This window comes from Ursus arctos, unplaced genomic scaffold, assembly GCF_023065955.2.
Source record: "Ursus arctos isolate Adak ecotype North America unplaced genomic scaffold, UrsArc2.0 scaffold_7, whole genome shotgun sequence".
NCBI classification, from domain to species: Eukaryota; Metazoa; Chordata; class Mammalia; order Carnivora; family Ursidae; genus Ursus; species Ursus arctos.
Window position 1 is genome coordinate 40,230,261 of NW_026623089.1, and position 16,780 is coordinate 40,247,040.

Sequence of the window (16,780 nt, forward strand, 5' to 3'; positions counted from 1 at the left end):
TGGAAATTAGTCCCCGGTGCTTTGCCTTATAGGTTAATTCTAAATAAACCACTTTTATGATATTATTACGGTGTAACATTCCAGTAAGTGATTAGGACCGTAGGGAAAGAATACAAGCATCTGTCTCTAAACCAGTGCTTCTCGAATGGAATTGCTCCATGTCAGATTCTCTTTTCCTATAGTCCATAATTTGCCCCAAACCATGCAACGTTTTATTGCTCTTCATATGGTTTTCTAATATACCTTTCCTGGAATGTCTATTACGTATATTTTTCTTGTTATTAAAAAAAAAAAAGAATACTTTGCCTTCACTTTAGCACTAACATGGCCTGGCCCCCAGATCATATTCTATGTGGTGAAATCCACTTTTATCATAAAAAATATTCTTCTTGGGACCCTTTGGTTTGACCAATTTGTTTCTCGCCCTGCCACATAGCTGCAATCCTTCGACGGCCCAGCACTGAGCACTGGTTTATGGCTTCATTTTCCTGCAAGCAACACGTGTGCTTCTCTTCACTAGATCCCCTTCCCTCCTTTTGTAGCTTTTGCAGCACGTCCTCCTGTATTGTTTTGCAGAAGAGTAAGGAGAAAGTGTGTTTCCAATTACGCGTGTTCACTCACCTCTGCTCCTTATCAAACCCCGCCGAAATGACCATAAAGTGACTTCTTAAAGTACACTTCGAAGAGACAGGAGAGTAGCTCATATCAACAAATACCGTAAGCTAAAAAGTCGAACTCAGTGGCTGAGCAGAACCCTAAGCCTCCAGTGGTCAACGGCTGAACGCTCCAATCCCTCCGCAGGCTGGAAACGTGTGGCCCCAGCTGCCTCTGGAAGTGAGGGTAGGGAGAGGCTGGACACAGGAGTCTTGCAGGCAGCATCGTTAACGTTTGTTAATGATTTCTCTCAAGAATCGGATGACCTTCTGTTGTTCGTTCTTATTTACGACCGAATTAGGATTATGATTATAGAGCCAGTCACAACCCGTTTTAGTCGGTGGGGGCCTACTCCTCCTGTTCTCACTGCTGTTGTGGACATTTTCCCTCTGCGTTCTTTATCATCTTTTCATTAGCAATTTGGGGAATATCATAGGTAGGTAGGTAGATAGATCGATCGATCGATTGATCAGTAGATAGTCAACTATTCTGAACTAGAATAACTGCTGGAAAAATTAAGTTTCTGCCAAAAGATGATTCCTCCTTATTCATGGTGCAAGTCTTGCAAGCTTGGCCATGATTCGAAAGCAAAATTCTTTGTTGACCTCATGTGACTTTGTCTATAACCAAGTTACATCAATAAATTAAAGGTCATTAAAGGTTAATGAAATCCACCAATAAGGCATCCTAATTATGCTGTTCTCTGAATAACAAACAGTTGCAGATTAGGCTGTGTGTAAAGTCCCCTGGTTACATCTGGAAAACATTGGCTTGGAAAACACTGACCCACAGCGTGTCAACTAAGAAACAGAACAACATTTGGATAAAGTGTCTGTTAATTAAATTTTCAGGGAGAAGAGAAAAGTCTTTCTAAAGACAGGATTCCCTTTCTCCAACCACATGGGACCGTGTCTGTGGAGCTAATAACACAGGTGAGTGAGGTTTCAGGAGCAAAGCCCATCCCCCTATTCCGAAACCCTTGAATGGCCTCCATTTTAGTCAGCTCTGCAAACAGAAGGACCAGGGCCCAGCTGAAATGCTCCTGTGCCAGTCTGCTTGGGCTACCGCAACAAAAACCACAGCCTAGTGATGGGAGCCATAGAAATTCATTTTCTCACAGTTCTAGAGGCTGGTGAGTCCAAGATGAGGCCACCAGCATGGCTGGGTTCTGGCGAGGACCCCTCCTGGCTCACAGATGGCTGCCTTCTCACTGTGTGCTCACATAGCAAAAAGACAGAGAGAGAGAGAGAGAGAGAGAGCTGCTATCTCTTCCTCTTTTATACAGACCTCAATTCTGTCTGATCAGGGCTCCCCCCTTCTGATCTCATTTAACCTCTACCACCTCCTTAAAGGCCCTATGTCTAAATACAGTCACATGAAGTGTTCGGGCTCCAACATAAGAATTTGGGGGGACACAGTTCTGTCTCTAGCAATGCCTTAGGAGCCACGTGAACAGGGACCAGTGGCCATTATTTGTGGAAGAGAGCAGAAAAATATCTCGCAAGGTCCACAGTGACCTGGCACTCTCTCACCTCGCTGGGCATACAACCAGCCCATTTCCGACTGTAAGAGCCTATTTCCACACCTCCTCCACAGAAAGTCTTTAGGGAACCCAACTTCTGTCCATTCGAAATGGAACAGTGGCTGCTCCTGGTGTCTATCTAGTTCTCTCGTGCCGGACTAGCCTTGTGTGGCCATGAGGCTGCGGCTGTCAGCTCGGAGCCGGGCTCTCCCATTCACGACTTTGTGAGCAGGGGCAAGTTATCTGGCTTCTCTGAGCCTGCCTTCCCTCATCTGGAACATGGGGAGCATAGCACCGATCCCAGGGCTGTGGGGAGCACTAAGGAGACACCGTGTGTCAGGCGCGCAGTGCTATATGTAGAAAAATGTGCAGCCCACAGATACTCGCTCCTTGCTCCTTCCTTGCCCTTCACACGACGAAGGATGCTCTGTGATCCGCTTCTCATCTGAGATCCTGCAAAATGTAAATTCCACTCATTGTTGTCCAGGGACCCTTTCCCTGGGAATACGCAGACACAGCTGGACAGCAGCAGGGCTGCATTTCCCAGGATGGAAAGCACACCTGCACCCCCCTCCCCGGTCTCCCTGTGTAGCAGCAGGCTGTGGGGCTCTCCGTGTTTCCTCTTTCTCCTTCTTCCAAGGCCGCCCTGCCTGAGGCTCCCAGACTCCTCTGACACTACTCTCCTGAGAGCGTGCTCCAGAGCAGTGCTTCTGCACGTGTACCCCCAACCCGCATTGCCATTCTAGGGAACCTGCTAAAGAAAAAAAGGGCAGTCTTGGGGCTCAGCCTCTACCCGCTGCATCAGGAATCCGGGGCCCCGCAATCAGATCAGTGCTGTCTGAAGCCCTTCCTGAGAAGCCGGTGCACACTCGAGAACTGCTATCTCAGCCAGTGGTGGGTACACAGGTAGGATCTGCCCCCAGAGAGAACGGGAAGTTCTCAGTACAGCACCTGGCAAGCCATGCGTACAGGGACCAGTTACTGCGGTGTCTTTTCCGTGCTTCTCTTGGAGTCGGCTCTGAGCCCAAACACTCTAAGGTTGATTTTGTTTTATTCACTGCTCCATCCCTAGTGCCGAGAACGGCCCCTGTCCAAGACTCGTGCTGACTAGATAGCAACGGAATGAAAGCCAAGCAAGACCCCGCGACAACTCACCTTCATCAGGCGGATCTGTGAGTTGCAGATGCGCTGTGACCTTGTTGGATATGCCCCATGAAAATCACGCTATGCGACACACATCGAGGAAAAAGCATGTTGGAAAGCTAGGCTTTATTATGGATTAGGAGATGGGCAGAACATGTGAAGTCAGGGGTTCATCAGAGATCACACATACCCCTCCCTAAAACACACTGTCAGGTAAAGCAGCAGCCTTGGAAGTTAGGAATGATCCTGTCGTTGCCCCCGGGGGTAAGAGCCGTATTGACGCCTGAGCGCAGACCCCCGCCGGATTCTGCCCAGCGGCTCCAGCAATAGCTGGTGACAACTCTACGAGGCTGGGGTGCTCATGTCCTTCAAGATATGACATATTCTAGTGACGGAGCTCGCAGGGCCCTACGTCAGTTGCCTGGATTTGGATCTCTGCTTTAACTGTATGGTCTTAGGCAGCCTGTGCCTCAGTTTCCCTGATTGTAAAATGGGTTCTGGCCTAGTTAGCTGACCCTATCTGTGCTCTCAATCTGTCCCTGAGCTTCCTTCAGAAAACCCGGGTTTCTCTGGTGACACTTGCTGTTTAATGTCCCCTACACACATACGTGCACACACACCCCGATAGTGACCTGGAGTATTCCGGAGCAGGGTCTTTACCTCTCAATCACTAGTCCCAGCCCAGTTAAAAGTCACTGCACGTTGTAGGAGAAGACACATTGTCAATGGTCAATTTCTTTCTTTTTTTTAAGATTTTCGTTTAGAGGGAGAGAGAGCGAGCAAGCGAGCGCAAGTGGGGGGAGGAGGAGAGAGAGGGGGGGACAAGCAGACTCTGCACTGAGCACAGAGCTGGATGCAGGGCTCGAGTCCACGACCCTGAGATCATGACCTGAGCCGAAACCAAGAGTCAGACGCTTAACCTACTGAGCCACCCAGGCGCCTCCACTGGTCAATTTCTATACAGGTTGAATGCTAGCAAATATCCAGCCGAGAACAACAGAACACCTAGCATGACCCTGTCTTCAAATTCCCTCTAGCAGTGGGCTTTTTATTCTGATGACAGAATCTCCCAAATGATGGGGCAGAGTGTCCCCCTGGGCCGGACTGGCAGGGAAGGGCCTCGTGCCCTTGTGCAGAGCCTCTGCCCCACGTCAACAGCATGCTGTCCATCCCACCATCCCACGTCGCTGCCCCTGGACAATGCCCAGTGAAGAGGCCTCCGTCCGACCTTGGGTAGTTCCACAGGCCGGCAGGGGCTTCGGGGCTCACGCAGGCATTTGCATTGTCGAGGCTGAGGTGGGAGCGAGACAGGGAGACAGCCACAGCACCAGTGACGGTATCTGTTTGATTTTCCTATGGTCAATTAGCCTTTATTTCTAAATACCCTGGGGTCACATCGCTTCCATCAAACAGCCTTTCCAAGCACTGCCACCCTCTTGAAGACAATGCCCAACTTAATGAAGATTGATGGACCGTTGAAGTCCACTGGGGGAGACTGCAGAAGCCTGGGGGAAGCAGGTGCGATGGGACCACCACACTGACTCCTCGCACAGACACAGACCGCTCGCAAAATGGGCTGTCTCACCGCTGGCCTTTATAAGCGGGTTAACAATAAACCCCAATGAAGCTGTCTCCTGACCCCAGCCCGCTTTCCACACACCCTAAACAGACTCCAAAATGCAAATGTGGCCCCTGGGTCCAGCCTCCACTTAGATACCTTTGACTACTTCCTTCAGGATAAAAGTGCGGCTGGCACCCTGGGCTGCTCCCACCCGGCCCTGATCTCGTCCTCCTCATTTCCAGCCGCACCACTCTGGGCATTTCGGCAGCTCTGAGCTGATGCTAGCTAGCTCCAGGTCCTGCCACCCAGTCTGCAGGGTGGGGACCCACGCTCCTGGTGTCCATGTGTCTGCAGATGGCCTGACGAGCCCCACTCATCCTCTTTCCTGACCCCAACAGCTAAACCCCTCACTCCACTGTGATGGACATCTCACATCTGTTCCTTCCCCTGTCTTGTCATTTTGTGTATTCCGTTGTCCTTTTTAAAACCTTTAATCCTTTCTTTCTAATTACTGAGGGGCTCCGTGTTTACTATAAAATAGAAAGTACGGGAACCCACAAGTTTAAGAGGGCCACGCCCTGTCACTCAGCTACGGAACGGTGTGGATTTCGGTGATCCCCATGTTTACATCTCTGCCTCCCCAAGCGGGGTGCTCCTGGAGGCACCTTGTCACCCCACACCCTCTGGAGCCCTGCCCGGTGGCCGTCACCGGGGCAGAGCTGGAAAGAGTAGATATGAGGGCTCCGCTCACTCTCGGGTCACGTCAAAAACCTATAACTTTCGGATCCTCAGTCCCAGATGCTGGGGTGTCTTTCCTACAGCCCTGCCCTCCTACCATAAGCCCCTGGAGAAGGACGTCAGGGGGGTGATGTCACCACACGGAGCCCATGCAGACTTCTTGCCGCAAATGTTTAGCTAGGAGAGACAGAGAACTCTGAGGTTCAAGCCCACAGACTCGGGGGAGGTGTGTCAGCCTAGACCTCTGCCCCAGGATCAAGGGCTGCAGGGCTGAGCTGCTCCTTTTGAGCTGCGTGCCACAGAGAGCAGAACAGGAACACGGTGAGCCATCAGTTCTCCCAAAGCTGCAAGACTCAACTGAGCTTGACCCCCAGGCCAGTCTGGTGCCTCAGCTCCTGCTCCACCCACGGCTGCCCACGGCTGCACACTGCCCCCACCCAGCAATCAACAAGCATCCGGCTATCCTGATGGGACCCGGCGCCTGGTGCCCGACTCTGACATGTAGACAGACCATTGCAAATCAGCCTGACTCGTGCAGGGGTGGCCTCCTTGGTGAGGGGCCCGTCAGCTCTGGGTGGGTCGGCAAGTGCTTCAGAGAGTCAGAGCTTGTCTTCAATGTGTTTTCCACACATCTTGTGATCCTTCTGGCCTTTTCTAGCCCAGATGGCCACTCACCTTGAACATATGGGGTCTGGTCTTGGCTGGATGTCAAAAGCTGACTTGATCTCTGAGTCTCATTTGAGGTCTTCAAAATAGAATTCACTTAGTCAATAGGGCTCTGTTTTAAAAGTAAACAGGTGGAAAATAACAGATCATGCTTTCAAACATCAGCCGAGTAATAGCCCCTGACAGCACGACCTATGTGTTACCAGGCTTCATGGAAACGGTCCTCATGGTTCCAATCACCCTACGTGCTCTGGCCACTCCAGGATGTGAATAGTTTCTAAATGATGTGCACACTCATTTGCAAGATCCACGGCCAGCTCAGAAGGAACGCTGCCTGAATCACCGACGAAGAAGACAATGGAAGCTGTTCACAAACATGGATTTTCGGAAACACTCGAGCTTCATCCCAAACCCCTCAGATCAGCCACACGGCTTTAGAAGCCCATGCTCCCAGTCTGCCTTCCTGAGGACCTTCTCCCTACCCGCTCGTGACCTCTCCTATTCCCCATTTCCTTTCCTCCTTCACAGGTCCCACTGGGAGGAAAACGAGAGCCAGGGGAAGTCGGCCAAAGGATCTTCTGCCTGGGGAACATTCCCTGATGCTTCAAGTGCTCAGAGATCTGTGACTCCCCAGTGGACCATGCCAAGCTCTTTCCCCTTAATCTCGGAGGCCCACGGTGCAGTGTAAAGAAAAGCCACTCCATGTGTTTCTGATCCATCCCCACACAGCTCATCCAAATGTTGGATTTTAAGAGTTTGTAGATATGCATGATGCTTTTGGAGTCCACTTTACAAGCCTTCCACGCTTTCAGTTCTGTGGAGAGAGGAAGCTGAGCTTTGCCAAGAGTAAACGAGTTGGCGTCTCAGAAGGTTCATGCTGGGTCTGTAGCACTGAAGCCATAAGGCTGGAGTGGAAGCTTAGCTCGGAGAAAGTGCTAGCATCTCCCCCCAGATCCCAGATCCCAATCCAGAGCCACGGAGAGGATGCTCTCGGCGGAGGGGTTGAAGCCTCTGCACGTTTCTTGCTCACTCACTACAGCTCCCTTCGGGCCTTCACCATAACGTTAAGATAAAATCTAACACTGCCAAAAGGCTCTCATCAATCTTGGGTGATCTTCGGGGGTGGTGGACAGGAAGCTTGGGCAGCGAATTGGTGACTCTGCCTTTTGGTTTTGAGGCATTGGGAAGAAAGGCACAATGGTCTCCAAAGCCGACAGGTGGAATCAGTCCCCACACTGTCAACACGTTGTATCCATTGCTGTTTTGGCTCAGGGCAGAGGGACACGCCTCGGGATCTGAATTCATGTCCTTCCAAATTAGTATTAGTAGCCAGGAAGAAGACTGGAAGGAAACAGGGTCTTTCTGGAGAACCACACACTAGGGAAGGAAAGCAGGAGATAGAGCAAGGGCACATCCTTCCAGTAGAACATTTCAGGAATAGCATGAACGGTGCTGCTTGGGCTCTGTCCACATTCCCCTTGCTTGTGCCAGGAACATGCAGTGTTTACATACAGAGGGAAACAGGTGCAGCAGCAAGCTGAATGCACGGTGCTGGGAACCGTCGTGCTTCCGCCCAGGCCGTGGGGCTTGTAGGGCAGGCTAGAGTACAAAGCCGGTGGTCTTAGAGCCAAATCCGGGTGTGCATCCTGAATCTACCATCTATTAGCTATGTGACCTTGGGCAAATCCTTTCACCTCAGTTTCTTCCTCTATTAAATGGGTATAGCAATATTAACCCCTTGGGGTAATTGGGAGAATAGACAAATGGCTTAATAAGCAACACAAAGGGCTTAACAAACAATAATATGTGGAGATGATGATGGGGCTGCCATCAGTAGGTGAGTGGGGTTCTGTGGCCCTGTGAGCTGAGGTCTCAAGGGCTCCTCTCTCTGCCTTAGTGTGTTTGAAAGGAGTAAAAGCAGAGGTCTTCCCAGCTCACAGAGTGGGGCCATGCGGAGCCATCTAAGGCCTTGAGACCCAGGCTTGAGTCTTGGCTCTACGTCCTGGGACGAGTGGCTGAAACTCTCTGGGTCTTAGCTTCTTTTTTTTGTTTGTTTTTTGTTTTGGTTTTTAAAGTTTTTATTTATTTATTTGACAGAGAGAGACAGCCAGCGAGAGAGGACCACAAGCAGGGGGAGTGGGAGAGGAAGAAGCAGGTTTCCTAGTGGAGCAGGGAGCCCAATGCTGGGCTCGATCCCAGGACCCTGGGATCACGCCCTGGGCCGAAGGCAGACGCCCAACGACTGAGCCACCCAGGCACCCCTGGGTCTTAGCTTCTTTATCTAGAGAAAGGGGCCTTATGGTACTGAAGACCCAGAACTGTCCTAAGAATCATATGAGAGTGGGTAGAACTCTACCCAGGGGCCACAAAGCCAGAGCCCATGGGACCAGAAGTGAGGGGCAGCCTGAGGAAGGAAACAGTGGTGGGAAAGGGGGCTGGGGCCTGCATGCCGGACCGAGGGCATTCGCCTTCCCTGCTACAAAAGTCACCGCCCACCACCAGCAGGAACCGCACTCACTGTGTGAGCCAGACAGAGCAGGCGGAACGGCGGTGGCTAGGATCTAACCTTTGGACACTCGGTGCCTGCAACCCCACATTCTACATCGTTCTGCAAAGTCTCGCAGTCAAGCACAGAAATCTCCGCTGGCTGCCAATAAGTCAGACGGGTTAGAAAACATCAGAAGAATCGATTTATGAGAGGGCGCACGCCTCTCGGTCACCATGGTCTTGGGCAAGTCATTTGCCTCCTTAAGCCGTACTTTGCCGTCTGCCCAACAGGGTGTCAGCGAACACGGAAAGAGGTGCAGTTTCCAGACACCTGCCGGTAAGCCCTCAGGAACTCTTTCTGTCTTTTTCTTCCTGCGAAGTGAAAAGTCAAACTGCCCCAAATTTTCTCTGAAAGCTAAGGCAGGCTTTTCTTAATATTGGTGGCCACAGATCGAAAAGCATAGGCAGGTGCAGAAGAGGCCAGGGTGAGGGCAGCCTCCCGAATCAGCCCAGGGAAAAAATGAGGGCCTGGTCCTGGGGCAGTTTAATTTCTCTATTAGGACAAAATAGAAATGCACAGGAACAGGAGGGCCTTCTGTCTCACTCAGGCAGAGGGCTTGCAGGAGGAAGGCCGGCTTCCTCAGGGGCTCTGCTCACAACAGACTCCAGGAAGGCTGTTCTCCGATCTGCCCAGAGTGGTTTGTCTCTGGAGGCCCCACCAGCCGCTCACAGAGCCCCTATTCACGGCCACCTCTGCGAGTAACAGAACATTTCACTCTTGCGGGCACCAGGCTCATAGAGAGCAGGTTTACAAAGAGTTATTTTCTTAAGGACAGATTTTTTAAAATCCCATTTCCTTCCCTGTTGCCCAGCCCCCACATCCTTGCGATTGGACCAGAAAGCTCTGTGGCCAAGCTTTTCTTGGCTCATGCAAATCAAGATCAATAAATGTCTGAGCGGGAGCATGACTGGCCGCGGCGCCTCTCTGTGTTCTGGAATGAGGGCCCTGGTTGCGTGCAGCCCTGCGGCCCGGACCAGCCGGCTCTCCAGCAGCACCTCTGTGTTGCGTGGGGGTTCACCAGGCTGCTAGCAGCCGGGAAGGAAGGACCTCCCCAGGGAGGGAAGGTGCGTACCGGGGAAGAACACATCTCGGGGGCACCTGTCCAGGAGCGTTGCCAGTCTCGGGGAGGGGAAGAAAGGGGCTCCGTGAGTCTGGGGTTTCCAGGATGAATTTTTAGGCCAAGTGCTGCACAGCTGGATTTTTGGTGGCTCATGAGATGTTCCAGGTACGGCTACATACATGAGTCCTGGAGGAGCAGCACATTTCCTCTCCATTCCAAGCCTCCTCTCCCTCGACCCCCGACCAGTCCTGAAGACACTCGGATCAGGTGTTCACCACCCCCCGCAACTCTTCCACCAACATGGCTCCAATGACGGCCATCTTGTCAAAGCCCACTGGTAGGTTCTTTGTCTTCATCTGGCTTGACCTTTCAGCAACACTTGTCAGTGATCACCTCATCCTTTGTGAATACCTTCCGCTCATTGTGCTTCTGTTGAACCCGAAGGCCACGGGGTTCATCACCCTGGCCCATTAATATGGGGGGGGGCATCAAGGGTTCCAGCATCTACTGACACTCACCCCTGGGAAATCCCATGTGAGGCCATTGATGCAATTAACATCCCCGCCGTGGATCCTGTCAGCCCCCAGCTCTGGACGCTGCCTAGTTCAAATCATCACTTGAGCACCTACTTGGAAGCAATACGTCCCAAACCTCAATATGCCTAGAACGTAACTTTGCTCCATCACACCTCCCCTGCTGCAAAACATACCTCCACTTCCGGTCTATGCTACAGTCTCGATTCTCTTTCCTCACTCTGCTTTCTTCCTGCAGTTAGATTTTTTCATCTGTGTACTTGTTCCTTGTCTGTCTTCCCTGCTAGGTTATGAGCCCTACAGAGAAGAAACTTTATTTATCTTATATTTAATGCTGTGTTTTTAGTCCCAAGGACCATCCACTCAGGCACCCAATAAATATTTAATAAATGAATGAATAAAGTAACACGGAGTTTTGTAATGTGAATGTTACTCTCTTTCCAGTTCTCTTTGGATCCATAAAAGCATGTCTGTAACACGGCTCCAACACATGATAATTTCCCTTCATAATAAAGACAGAACAGTTTCTGTCTGAAAAACTTGGCAAAAGAATATCTTGCCAGAATTTAATAAACTTATTCTATTTTCATTGTCTTTTTCATATAGTTTTCTTTTTATGGCAAGTATTGATATTAATATTTGTACTTATGATATAAAGTTTCCTTTCACCTTTTATTTATTTAGGCAATATAAATGAATCAATTTAAAGAAAATATTGAGTAAATAATAGAAGATTGGACATTGGTCCTCGCTGGCAAAGGACAGACTTGTGCCGACAGCCTGAGTCACAGCATCCCTGGGCTATAGGGCCACAAGGAGAGGAAGTGAGGTGGGTGTCTCCTCATCACAGGACCAGCAAGGGGATTCATGGCGGGGGGCAGCCCCCAGTGTGAGGCTTTTCCCCTAGGAGACTCTGGATCACGGCTGTGTCATTTTAATTTCTCCTGGGGCATCTGGAATCCCACCTTCCTTTCAGGTTACAATGAAGAGGAAGTTTGCACCTGGCCAGAGTCGAAGGACATCAAGAACCTTCTGGGAAGGAAGAAAAGAAGGGAAAGGAGAAAAAAGGAGGTGGGGAGTGAAGAAGGAAGTGGAAAATACATTCAGCATTTATTGTTAGTCACACTTAACAAATCATCTCAATTGATCTACTCTAAATGTTTGGTATCATATAGACACAGAGGAACACCTGTCTAGTGGCTTCACTTTCTGCCTGGGGACCAGAGCGATCTTTGGCAATGAGGCTGGACACCACCCCTCTCGGCATGAGGCCTCGGCTCCTTGCAGACTTCCCTCTGAGCCTGGGAGCTGCAAGACGGCAGCCTCATAGCGGTGCCCCCGGAACCTCAAGAACACTCAGCTACTCAAAATCCTTGATGAATAAATGCAATTAAACTAAAGGCAAAGGGGGAAAATGTCCTCTGAAGATATCGAATCCCCATGGACAATTTAAGACAAGGTGAGAGAGGAGCAGTTCCATAAATGTGTGTCAAGTGAATGAATGAATTGACCTTGAAGGAAGTGCTGTGAGGTGGAGGTGAAGCTGGGATGGTGAAGTGTGGTATGGGTTTCTTGGTTCTCCGGGGAAGACACTCAGAACATCCCTTTACCAGGGTTTCCACCTCTCCAAAGGTTGGAGGTACATGGCACAGAAATTCCACAGCAGAGATGTCTAGAGAGATACCGAAAGTTCCATGGGCCAGAGTCAGCTCCAGCCGTCCCCTGACTCACCCGTGCGTGCGTGTATGTAACAGCCAGGTGGCACGGCCAAGGTACATGGCGGGCATGGCACTCTGACCAGTGCTGGCTTTGCACCAATGATGGTGTCCTTTGTGGGAAGGACACACCTGGTGGTTGAGGCTGGCAGCCATCCCACAGGGCCGAAGAACTCCCCTACACCAGTTAACTTCTCCTGAGGGTGTTCTGGGTGGCAAGGAATGTCCCTCCTCACAGAGAAATTACTCTGACGCTTGTTAAATAGGGCAGGAAGACCTCACTTCAAGATTACCGCAATAAGGGGGAGACATGAGCTCAACTCCAAATGCGAACAGGGATAAGTGGGAATTTATAGCCAGCAGGCAGGGTGAGGAACAGGATAGAAAGCTCCTAAGAATAAGTCAAGCAGAGAAAGGCAATTATCATACGGTTGCACTCATTTATGGAACATAAGAAATAGCAGGGAGATCGGTAGGAGAAGGAAGGGAAGAATGAAGGGGGGGTAAACGGAAGGGGGAATGAAGCATGAGAGACTATGGACTCTGAGAAACAAACTGAGGGCTTCAGAGGGGAGGGGGGTGGGGGAATGGGATAGGCCGGTGATGGGTATTAAGGAGGGCACGTATCGCATGGAGCACTGGGCGTTATACGCAAACAATGAATCATGGAACACTACATCAAAAACTAATGATGTACTGTATGGTGACTAACATAACGTAATAAAAAATTATTATTAAAAAAAAAGCTACGAAGAAGAACTCAGGGCGGGGGGTGGGGAGGAATTCTTGATAAACTGGTTGAGCAGGATTCTTTGCTCTAACTGGGCCTGGCAGCCCAAGGATGAGACCAAGTCCAGATGAAGGCTCAGAGGAGTCTGCCTACAGCTCTGCTAAGGATGGTGTCTTTGTCACCCCTAAGAAGAGAAAGGCTTGCCTGGGCCATGGGTTAGGCTTGGGGATAGAAGGAAAGAACACTTTTGAGTTCTGCACCTGGAGAAGCCACTCACATGTCTCTCAGGCTCCCAAGGATATAAGCTAGGTCCATGGGTTAAAGGAAGGGTCTAGAAGAGGTGGCAGGAGCAAGCTGGGCCCCAGGGATCCTGGCTTATAGCCCAATCAAGGTGTTTTGCATGAAGGAGAGTATCCCTCCCATTCTCCAGCCTGTAAGACCCCAGTGAGAGGCGGGCATTGCCCCGGGAAAGACAAGCACTGACTGGGACCCATTTGCGTGAGTCTGGAAAGGGGATATTGGCTCTGGGGATGCAGAGGGCATGGGGTCCACAGGGTGGAAGACGAGGGCTATGGTGGACCCTAGGGGCCCATGGACAGAATGGAAGTGTTTGGAAGGGATGGTGGTGGGCCCTCAGGAATATCACGACTCAGGCTAGAGCAGAGAGTACTGAGCTGAAGTTGCTGGGGCCTCATTCCTTGGTCAGACCCCCCAGGCTGGCTTGGCCTTGTGGGGCTTGGCTCACATCACTGTGGTCCTGGAGAGTGATAACCAACAGACAGGATGATGGCCAAGGCCTGACTCCATTTTCTTCCTTAATGAAAGAGCGTGTTACTTTCACAGGTCTGGCCAGCTTGTGGCATCAGGGTGCATGAATGCTTTACTTTTAAAATGGATGTTTGAAAAAGGTAAGGTTTCATGACATTTATGCCCAGGTATTTCACTTCTGGGAACTTAGCCAAAGTAAATAATATTAAACAGAAAACAAGCTTTATGCACAAAGATGTTTATTGCGGTGGTACTTACGCTGGTGTAAAATTGCAAACAACCTAAACGTCCCAGCACAGGGGTGATGATTAAGTAAGCTCTTTCATAATCCACTGTGAAATATTTATTCAGTCATTAAAAACGATGCTTACAAATCTATAACAACACAAAGAAATGTTTAAAATGAGTGGAAACGTGGGAAACAGAATTCCTATTTAATGTTTACATCTGTGTACAAGTAAGAAAAAATGAAATCCCACGCCTTCAGAATTCTAATACATTTCGATATTCTTCTACCAAAAATCTAGGTGTCCTGGATCACCCCCGATAATCCTCTCTAAGGTAGCACTGCTGCCTGGTTCGGGTCATTATGCCCTGTCATCCAGACACTCGGCCCCAGGGATGAACGCCTGCCCCAAGTGGCCCTGACCCGCTCCCCTAGTCAGTATGAGTGAAGCATTGCTCCAGTGCCAGCCAACCTCATGGCTTCAAACAACACAGCTCGATTCCTCATTCAGGTCACAAGGCCACGGCAGGACGACGGGGGCCTCTGCTCCTCACCGTCCTCACCCAGAAGCCAGACTGATGTTCTCTACCAGCTGGACTGCCGACGGAGAGGGGTGGGGACTGTCAGCGGCTCCCCCACGATTCCATCCCAGAAGCAACACACACAGCAAGCACTTCCACTCACGGCCTGCGGCACAGAACTGGTCAGGTGGCCCTTCCTCCCACCGGGAAGGTCAGTCTTCTCTGCCCTGGGAAGAAGACAGGAGCCTCCCTCCCTCCTGCCCCTCTCTCATTATTCCCACCTCCATCCCATAACCGTGTTTCAACTATATGCTGTAGACGTCACCGTTGTTTCCTGTCAAACATGCTTAAGCTGAGATAAACTGAGGCAGCACTGAGGTGCCAGGTTAGCTCAAACCTTACTTCCTAGGTGCTGAAGGATTTATCAGTAGAAGCCTGCAAGAGGGTACACTGGTTTGGATTGCTAGGTAACTAATTACCATAAGCTTAGTGGCTTAAAACAACTCAGATATCTCAGTTTCCTGGGGTCAAGAGTCTGGGCACAGGTTGGGGGCGGTCCTCTGCCTAGGGTCTCAGCAGGTTGACATTGTGGTGTCAGCCATCTGCATTCTTGTCTGGGGCTCGTTCAAGCTGTTGGCAGAATTCAGGACCCTGTGGTTGTGGCACTGAGGTTCCCATTTCCCTGGGGGCTGTGATCGAGAGGCCACTCACAGCTCCTCCAGATCGCGTGGTTCCTCACTATAGTCCCTTCCATGGGCATGGCTGAGTGCTTTCTCCCAGGCCAGTGGGAGGGCTGCTGCTGCCTGTCTTCCGAAAGGCTCACCTGATATGGTCAGGCCCGCCCAGGATAATCTCCCTTTTTATCAAATCGAAGTCAGCCTATTAGGGACCTTAACCATCTCAGCACAGTCCCTCGTGCCGTATAATGTAACCTACCCGCAGGAGCAACATGGCGTCATGCTCATGGGTCCTGCCCACATTCAATGAAATTATAAAATGAATGACAAAAGGCGTGAAGAGTGGGGACAGGAATCTCGAGGCCATCTTCACATTCCCACAGCAGGGTCTGTACTTCCATGAGGATCAGATTCGGGGCAGCGCTGGAGGGAGACTCCAAGCAGGACACCTTCAGCTGTCCTGGACGGGGCGGGGTGGGGGGAGCTCCCACATTTGCTAGGAGAGCTCTTTGTTCTCACACGCTGTGATGCAAAACTCATGGACCTGAAATCCCAGCCCTGGGCCCACCATGCGCCGTGGCTGGCCATGGGAGCTGGGGCAAGCCCCTGCCTTCCCAGACCCTCTGCAAAATGGAACCAACAAACCCAGTTTCTCCTGGGTAGGGTGAAAATGAACCAGTCTCGAACGGACAGTTTATAGGATGTTATGGTCACAATTATGCCTCCCCCTCAATCCCTATGTTAAAGCCCTAACCCCTAGATCCTCAGAATGAGGCTACATTTGAGATAGGGCCTTTAAAGAGGTGATTAGGTTAAATGAGGTCCTTAGGGTGGGCCTAATCCAATCTGCCTGGTGTTCCTATAAGAGGAGATTAGGACGCAGATGCACACAGAGGCGCGACCAGGCAAAGACCCAGGGAGAACATGGTCATCTACCAGCTAAAGGGAGAAGCCTAGGAAGAAACCGTGTTCATACCTTGGTCTTGAACTTCTAGCTTCCGGAACTGTGAGACAATAAATATGTGTTGTTCGAGCCCCCAGTCTACAGCATTTTGTTATGATAGCCCCAGGTCACCAGACCCCGGGCCAGACTTGTTTTGCACGGGGCAGGAGGGGGCGGGTAGAGGGGGCTGGAGTTCCACCCTGGCCTCGCCTCTTGAGCCGGTGCTCCTGTCCCAGCCCGCGTGGCCCCCGGGCCCCTGGGAGCCCAGGCCCGCCCTGCGGCCCGCAGCAGCCCCGGCGTCCAGCCCAGGACGGCCGGGCGTCAGGCAGGGAAGCGCACGGCGCGCCGCAGCAAGCTTGTTTGGATTGCAGGCGGCTCTGCCGAGAGGCTGCGAACTCCGCCAGCTCGTCTAACATGATTCCGCGAGAAATGTTGACTCTAAATTACAAGGACTTAATTTTTCCAACCACAGCTAGGCAGTAAATGACTCTCTGAAATGACAGATGGAAAGTTCAGTTAATATGTTTATCTTCTGGCTCTCAGCGGGCCGCTGCCCCCAGAGCTGCGCGGGCCGCCGGCACAGAGAGGGGAGGGCGCCGGCTGCGCCCCCCGCCCCCGCCCACTCCGCAGCCCCCTGGCCCGGGCCTGGCCCCGGGGCCCTGTGCACAGCGCAGGAAAGCTGCCCACCCGCGCCCCGCTCCAGGGCCCGCCGCTCTGCCCGTCGGGCGATCTCCATCTGAGCAGGGCCAGGTGAGTGACCCTAAGGCAGCGGAGA

The 16,780-nt window shown here is 51.3% G+C and overlaps 1 long non-coding RNA gene across 2 annotated transcripts; it reads left to right on the forward strand.

Moving 5' to 3' along the window:
* Positions 1–8,794: 8,794 nt before the first annotated feature.
* On the forward strand, positions 8,795–16,095 carry LOC123000201 (uncharacterized). 2 transcript variants are annotated; one of them, XR_006408044.3, is made up of 6 exons: positions 8,795–10,229; positions 11,110–11,254; positions 11,402–11,496; positions 11,601–11,884; positions 13,714–13,778; positions 14,166–16,095. It is a non-coding gene; the product is annotated as an uncharacterized LOC123000201 (long non-coding RNA). The 2 variants fall into 2 exon arrangements; XR_006408043.3 differs by having other exon boundaries at positions 8,820–10,229; positions 11,402–11,884.
* Positions 16,096–16,780: the final 685 nt, after the last annotated feature.